The sequence below is a fragment of the Octodon degus genome, unplaced genomic scaffold (assembly GCF_000260255.1).
Source record: "Octodon degus isolate 3935 unplaced genomic scaffold, OctDeg1.0 scaffold00296, whole genome shotgun sequence".
Classification (NCBI taxonomy): Eukaryota; Metazoa; Chordata; class Mammalia; order Rodentia; family Octodontidae; genus Octodon; species Octodon degus.
In genome coordinates, this window is record NW_004524872.1 from 193,260 (window position 1) to 202,100 (window position 8,841).

The window sequence follows — 8,841 nt, forward strand, 5'->3', positions numbered from 1 at the left end:
AAACCAACACAAGGAAAGAAACAAACATCAGAACTGAAATGATGAAACAGATGAACACAACACTACAAGGGATCAATAAAACAAAAAGCTGCTTCTTAGAAAATACTGAAAACCTCTTATCCAAAAAAACCTGAGAGAGAAAATGCCTTAACCAATGCAATCAGGAAAGGAAATAGAGTTGGGAAAACAGAAAGGAATGAAAGACAGACCATCATTAGCACCTATTTTCAAAATCTATCATGTTTTACTAGGTGCTGCCAATCACACCCAGGACCTGGAGTGCACTACCCACATATCTGCCCTTCATCACACCTCACCCCAGAACAGGCAGATCTGCTACCAGGAAGAAGGTCGAGTCCTGTTCTGTACAGCACTCTGAGTTTCTTCTGGAGATGCGCTTAGAGGGGTGGCACCAGAACTCACCAAGAGGGCAGTGGGGGCAGTGCCTACACCTGCAGGACCCTGGAGGCTGATGCCAGGGGCATAGGACCCGCTTTCTGCAGGAAGAACCCACTTCTATAATCCCCCCTCACCAGAGAGGACACGCAGCATACAGCCATTAACACTTATAAACACAATCCGCCCTTATCAGAGAGGACACAGTATACAGCCATGAACACTAATAATGCAACCAAGGAAAAGACATGAATCAGACCGAGAGATAGATACACACTCTAGTAATCACCATGGGCTGATGTGTGCTGTGTTTCAAATGACTAGGAAAGTGCCTTGATTTGGTTCTTTGCAAACAATATGCCTCCAAAGGTAGGAAACACAAACGCAAGACAAGGAGTCCTTGCTGCTGTTTAATGGGATGGCACTGTACCTGCCCTAGTACTGAGTTCCTGAATGCTGTGCCCTGAAATCCGCAATACAACACAGACAAGGCTGAGAAAGCCACCTGGTCCCACCAAGGGCAACACTTCTGCTCTCTGCAGTTAGGCACCACTGGCCAGTGAGAGGACTCAAACTCCCAGCAGCCAAGCCCATGCAGAGGGCCTCCTGCGGCAAAGAAAGGCATGTTACAGACCTCAGGTGACACCAATAACCAGAGACTGGAGGGAGACCAGGCTTTCAAGGGCTCCACTGCTCCAGAAACTGACAAACTCACCAAGAGGCCTGGAAAGCGCCTCCCTCGTGTCTTTTAAGACCTCTGGAAGATATGCCTGGTACCATTCAGGAGAACCTGCACAGACCACAGAACCTGCCTCGAGGATCAGCAACTGGGCAGCAGCTGCTCCCAGGCATGAGCCCCCTGGGGAAGGCACCCAGCTCAGTGAAACCCAACCTGCACGGCAGACACATGGTGAACACTAGAAAGCACAAGGCACAAAGGGATGTTTGGAGTTATTTTAAAAATCTCAATATCACTTAATGAAAATCTGACAATTCAGAAAAACCAGTGTTCATGGTAACTAAACTTGCACAGGGCAGCGGGTTGCAGGTCACCTCTAGTACAAGAGGACACTGGTCCGCCTCAGTCCCCTTAGGAGCAGCATCAACCTCCACACTCACTGGAGATTCCTATTCCGACCCCACCAGGATCTCTAGCTTCCACTCCGGCCTACAGTCCCTCTCCTGAGCATAGCCCCCTCTCACCTCTGCCTCTCCCTGGATCCACTTACCCTTCCTCTGCTTGGGGCTCCCTAGTGACCAGGGACAAAGGGCAAACATTCCATGTCCCTTTAAAGGGCCGGTGACCACTCAAACCTGGGTGTCCACTCTGCCCGCCTCACAAAGGCAGCTCAGTCACATAAGCACCTCCATGTTGTCATGGCCAAAGCCCCTTGCTCCAGTCACCTAGGGGGGATGTCAAGGCCTGAGAGAAACAGGAACAAACTAAAGCCGAAACCAACACAAGGAAAGAAACAAACATGAGAACTGAAATGATGAAATAGATCACCACAACACTACAAATGATCAATAAAAGAAAAAGCTATCTCTGAGAAAACCTCAAAAAATAAAAGAGAAAAGAGAAAATGCCTCAACCAATGCAATTAGAAAGGAAAAGAGCAGTGGAAAAAGAGACACAAGTGAAAGACAGACGAACTTTAGCACCTATTTTCAAAACCTATTTTCAAAAATGAGCAACTAGAAAAGATTTACAGATAAGTGCATATAAGGTACCAAAATGAGGGAAAGAGTATACAAAATTTATAAATTCCCACGGGAATTTATAAATAATAGTGATGGGATAGTTAAAGAAGAATTAACAACTGCTCTCCAAGTGATTCCATGAAATGGAAAATAAGGATACTTCCAAATCAATTCTATGAGGCCAATATAACACCCTGGTACTAAAAATGGACAAGGACATAAGAAATAAGAAACCTATGCACCAACATCTTTATGAACATCCTGTAAAAATCCCTGATAAGATGCTTGCAAACTGAATTCACCAACACATTGAAGAGGCCATGCAGTACAATCAAGCTGTTTTCAACCCACAGATGCAAGAATGCTTCCATTTAAAGCAATCAATAAATGTCACACACCACATGATAGAACCAAGGATAAAATCACATGGCTATCTGCATTCACCCAGAAAAATTCTATAAATTTTAAATAGCCTCATGATAAAATCTCCAAGAGAACTAGGTACTGAAGGATCAATTACCATATATAATACAGACTATATACAAGAAAACCAAGGGCAGTATCACCCTGGATGGGAAACACTAAAAGCATTTCCTCTCATATCAGGCAGATAGAGCTGGTCCTCAGAGAGCCAGAAAGCGGAAAGTGCACAACTGTGGCCAGAGACACATCCGTTGGAAGCTAAGGCAGCAGTAAAACACCCAGGCCTACATACTCCCCACAGGACGAGGTAAGAGAACACCCTGTACAATGAATCAGTACTCTCAGTGGGCAGCCAAGACCACCAGATGCATCGCCTACTGAGAAGTTCTTTGTTCTCTCCGTGCCTGCTCGATACAAGACTTGCTTCCCCACTGAATCAGTGCTACCTAAGCAGCTATACTTATAACCTACTGGAGCCGACATTGTTCCCACATGGCTGTGCTATATAAAACTTCCCCTGGGAAGTGGGGTTCTTGGGCAACCCTCTTTCCTGGGTCTCCTCCTGTAGAGCTTTCTCTCTCAAGACTACTCCTAACCTCCCTTGTATGAGAGTTCAATCTTTGATTTTAGAGAACAGGAACTTGGTATTCAGATATCTAACAGGTTGGGTGTCATAATAGTTCCCTTGTATTGTATTGGGAGGTTCTGATCTCACCCTTGTGTCATTTTATGTCTTCCACTGAGATAAATGGATACAGGTAGACTTCACTTTTGTTGCAGAGATACTGGATTGCAAGTCAGGTAGTCAAAATTGTCACCCTTGTTTGCTGCTTAGTTCTTAAATCTTAAGCATTTTTCAGTTACTTGCCTCTTGCCTTCTGGTAAAATGATGACAAATTTAAGTTGAGAACATGGAAAACTCAGCATATTTCTTTGATGAAACATTTTACTTTGGCTGGCAAAATCTTACATTCCTATTGTATGTGTGCTACATGTAGACTCTTGGCTTGTTTGGAGGATTGTGTTTTGTGAAGCAAAAAGCAACATTAGCTCTCCAGATAGTGGAATTTGATACTAACTACAGAGTAAATTTAGAAAATTCTGTAAAATGGGTCTTTTTATGAAATCTAATTTAAATCGGGGGCCCCTTCTATCAGTTAAAAATATAGGTCAACAGCCATTCCTAAGATTTGGGGGACAGGTTTCACTGAGACAGTCTAGACCAATCCTCTTCTACACTCTAGAAAAAACACTGAGTGTTCTGCCTCAGATTCTTTTCTGGTCTGATCTTCCACTGGTGAGCCAGCAACCTCGGCTCTTGAGATTTCCAGGCTGAGAGTCACAGTCATGAACGAGCTGTCTCAATAACTCACACTGAGCATAAGAGAAAAGTCTTCCTTTTATCTTTCCTGCCTCCTTATGCCTTCTAGAGGTATGTAAGATTAGAGAAAGATGGTCTCCAAACTGTCCCATTTAAGGACCTTCTCCAGTTAAGAATCTTCAAGTTAAGCCTATAGAAAAATGAGCATTTGTTCACACCAAAGATAGGGACATAATCTTAAAGACAGCTCTTTTATCAATCCCTCATAGAACTTTAACACACAGTGAGCCTGATTCCTTCCTACAGACCCATGCAAACTGAGAGAACAACCGAGGGGTCATAGCCACAGTGTCTGGCAGATACCCAAAAGTTCCCCGTGGAAACTGAGCCCTGACAGCCAGATGGGGTAACCAGCAGAAAAATCTCCACTTCTCTATCACCCCTACCTGCACTCCTCAGGGAGGAACTCTTTCAGTGATCTTCTGGTATCCACTGTCCCAGACTGACCAGAGACAGCACTGCTACAGCCTTTTCTTAAAGCCTCCATTAAAGAGTTGAGCTACAGGATTGGATTTTTCTCTCTCTGTTACTAAGGTAGTCCCTATGGGGCCAGGTATAAATAAATACAACTCTCTAGATACCCTAACAAATCCCTGCTAGGATAAAGGTCTAAATTAAACACTCCTATCTTTCTCCAACTCACTGGGCATTAACTTTAAAATTCCTTGATTAGAGACCACCCTCCCCTCCATGAGGTCAAACTAAGGCACCTGGCAACAACTGTTGGCCTTCCACAGAAGAGAACAGCTAGAAGAACAGCAATTTACGCTGGTACCTTACATATGCTAAGAATAAACAAGAGAATTTTAGTCAGCCTTTCTCTTTCTTCATGGGCATGTAGAAACTGATGGATGTGTCTTTACTGACCTATAAATTTTGTTTGCTGGGTGACTGGCACAAGTTTAGCCTCTGAACTTGGGAGATAGAATTTTAAGGTTAGGCTTTAAACAAAGCACAGCCTTCCTTGCTGCTACAAAAAGTTGTTTAGATGATTATACAGAGATAACAAATCTCTTAGAATGTCTTAGAATTTGTTTGCTTCTATCTATGTCTAGAGGTGGTCCCTTTTCAAAAAAAAAAGAAGACATGAGATGGATGGGGCAGTGATCCTGGGGGACATCAGCAGGTTTCTGAGACTAGCAGTTGGCTGGTGAGACTCTCACCCTGACTAACTGTATATGCTGGTGCCCCTGAGCCAGGCGGCTGCGCTGAGGATGGTGATGTGTAATAGAAGGATCACACTTGGAGTGCTTGCCATCCTGGTCTTCTAAATATGTACTTCTTGTCATGACATACTATTCATTGCCATGATGTCTCTCAAGTAAAGGCTTTTTTTAAAAGGGTAATAAAATGAAAAAAAAGACACAAGAATAAGAAAAAAGAATGTCTCAGGTCTGTCCTGTTATAATTCTGTATATGGTTAGATTTCTAAATTTTTTGGTAAAAATATGTTAATGCTTATTTCTACTTTTATAAAATTATTTTTACTTCATATTCTGTAAGGACTTAAAGTTCAACATACCAATATTTGATGGAAAATACCTGTTCCATGATATGCCAAAGATGTTTGATATTTAGACAGACAGGGTAAACTGAATAATAACTGCATATATTGCAGGTTAATAATAAGCTTCTCTTCTGGAGGGTTAACAACCTAAGTTAGCAGATCAAAATTGGAGAAAAGGAAGGGCTGCAAGGTCAGCCAACATTTTGGCCCTCGCCTTTCAAGGTCAGTGAAGACTCAAGACATAGGAGAACCTGTACTGTAACATCATGTAACTCAGTTGTGTTCCAAATTTTCTGATCAAGGAGAGTATGGAGCCACAGAGGAATGTGATCAATGATGTATAGTGTGCCTGGAGAGAGTCACATGGAGAAAAAAACATTTTCTCAGGCTTTCACAGAGAGCAAATTGGTCAAGCAATGGCCGTGGCTCATCCTCATGGCTTACACTGACAAAGAATCTACAAAGTGCAGTACAGGGCTACAGGATAAATCCTGAGAGTACTTGACTGACCTTATCAGATACAAAAGTTATATTTCTTGCTATATAGGTCTTGCTTTATCTTGGTCTTAACCATCCAGCAAAAGAGTATAAAAATGAAGTATATAAAGTAAAGCCATATTAATATGATGAGCTGTAAAAGGCTCAAGTCAGTAACTTCTGAGGATAACCCACTAATATTATTGACTGCTAGACAGTGTTAGATTGTTTAGCTAAATTCTAACACCTATAGTATTTAGATGCCAATAGAATATCCACCTCTGACAGGACTAAACCAAAAAAAAGGTGGGATAAAAAGGGAAAGATCATTTTGTATTTATATATACAAAATAGGATAAATATACAGCTTTTGCTTAATTCAATGAGAAGAAAGAGGTGTGCTAATAGTGCTTGGACAAGATATTCTGTCTGCTTCTTGTACTATGGATAACCACTGAGAAGATAACAATGTACAATGTATTGATTATCAAAACTGTCCTATTAATCAGCTTTGAAACTGTCTCATTCATATTTATTTCTCAATTTAAAAAATTAAAAGATTTTAAAAAATAAAAAATAAGAAAAATAAGCAATAAAGACAGTGGTATAAATTTCAAAACAAGATTGTAAGATAGTAATGATTTTCAGCCTTTGCACACTGTGGGATGCTCTCCCCCCCACCTCCAATGTCCACATTTTCTCATTCTCTCACAAAGGATTAGTGAGCAGGGTTCAGCTCTTGTGACCACTTGCCTTGTTAGCAATGCTTCTGTCTTTAAGCCTGATTGTTACAGCTGAAATCAACTGTAACTTAGGCTGCATTCAAGGTCCCAGGAAGACAGAGTCCCAGGCAGGTAAAAGGCGGCATTCCATCTGGGCTTATCTCCTGGTCCTCTCCAAACGGTGAGCCAGCTCACAGCAGCCTTCAGGACACAAAGGTCAGGTGGAAAACAAGGGATGATTATTTTCCCTTAAATTTCAAAATGGGCTACTCAACATCAAAGTCTTTTACTCCTTTACAGTATATTATTAAGCACTGAAAGAAAGATGTTTAATCCTCACATGGTAAAAAAAAAAAAAAAAAAGCCTTTTTAGTTATCGGGAATTGAACTCATGACCTCACACTTGCCAAGCAGGTGATTTGCCCCTAAGCTAAATCCCTGGCTCTCAATATTTTTCTGCACCTGCTCATGGTCTGCCTCCCCAGCCTCCCCGCCTACAAACAAAATGGAATGTATAGGAAACTAGTAATTATGATACTATTTTACAACTAGAACCATACTATAAGAAAGATGAAAAATGGTCAAAATTTTCCAATGTTCAGGCTTCCTTCACATGGAGAAGTAACTGTTGTGTTGTTAGCTGCAGGGAGTAAGTGACAAATTGAACCGTATCCGTGTTCCTATCCTTTCTCTCAGTGGCTTAAAACAGATCAAGCAAGATCTAAAGAACATTTTCATATGACCCTGGTAAGTACATTCAGGCCTTTAAAAGTCTTACTCAGATCTATGAACTACACTGAAAAGATACAATGATGCATTTAAATCAAGCATTCATTTCTAATGAGAGACAGGTACAGACTTCCATCTGAGAATTTGTTAAGTATATTAGATACACCCTGGGACACATATTTTCAGAGTGGACTTAGGCAGAGCTAGCACTACAGTGAAGGAAAGTGACCCAGGTGACTACATGGAGAATCCAAAAGGTCCCAGAGATTTACTTGTCCTAGGGCTGAGATCTCTTCTGATTCTAATCCCAGAGGTGATAAATCTCTTTTGCAGGCTAGGATTTTAGAACTTTTTGACTCGGGGGGTCACTTATTTTAAAAGCAAGCCCTACACAATATAGTTGAAACTTACATTTTCTCTCTCACTCTATTTCAAAAGATTAAAAAAAGCACCCAATCAGGTCCTTTGGTTACTGGTTTAATTTTCTACTTGGCAATGCAGTTGGAGGCAGGCACAGCTTTTGTCTCTGCAGGCATGATTCACTAAGGATTAGAGACCAACCCTGGAAAGGCTCTTACAGGTCTTGCTGTACCTGAAATGGCTAGGATTTAGCTTTCCTGCCATACTCCTCTGTCCTTTCCCCACTGCCCTGCCCCTGAGAAATAACACAGCTTGCAACAGTGTTTGGCCCAAGACAATTCTCTCCTCTGTGGCTTCCCCTCCTTGGGATCCTTCCAGAGTGATGCTGACCTTCACTTATCTCCACGCCATATTAAGAAAATAAAATAAAATAAAAAACTGGCTTAGGTTTAATCTCAATGCTTTGGAAAGAAAATGTAATAAAGGTTTACTTTAAGTTTATCTACCTTTCAGTCTTGAAACTGGAGATTAACTCCTCAGTCTTTTCTCTTAAGAATGATGCTGACTGATTTTTATATCAGAGATGAGTTCACTAATACAACAAAACATTCCAAAGTAACCCAGGAGTTTAATAACAGTTTTAAACAAGAAAAACTATTAAAGAATAGGCCCAGCTCAGTTCCCAGAGGTCTGCCTCTCCTGTCATGTTTTCTCTGCAGAACATCTTGCCAGGCCAGTCATTATTCTAACAAGGAAGGCCCAGAGCTAAATATGGTCCGAGGGTCACAGGCCAAATGGGAAAAAAAAAAACTGTCCTAGGTAAACACTTACAGCAGGGCAGAATGAAGCCTTGGCAGGCCTTCTGTCCATGGACAATGTATGCTTAGCTCCAAAGACAGCCACCTAGTCTTTCTATACTCAAGCCTAGCCTGGGAGCCACCCTCAGAAACAGTTAAGCTACCTCTAACAGTCTGCCCCTCTAGAGGAACAATTCGACATCACCGTCAAGACAGCAGCTGGGGCCATCAGCTGTGACTATCCAGCAACTATGGCCACCAAAAGAGCAACAGAAGCCTATAGAGCTAGATACCACGGTCAGATAAACCTTCAGCCTAGGACCCACTTTAAAAAACTGTCCTTAAAAA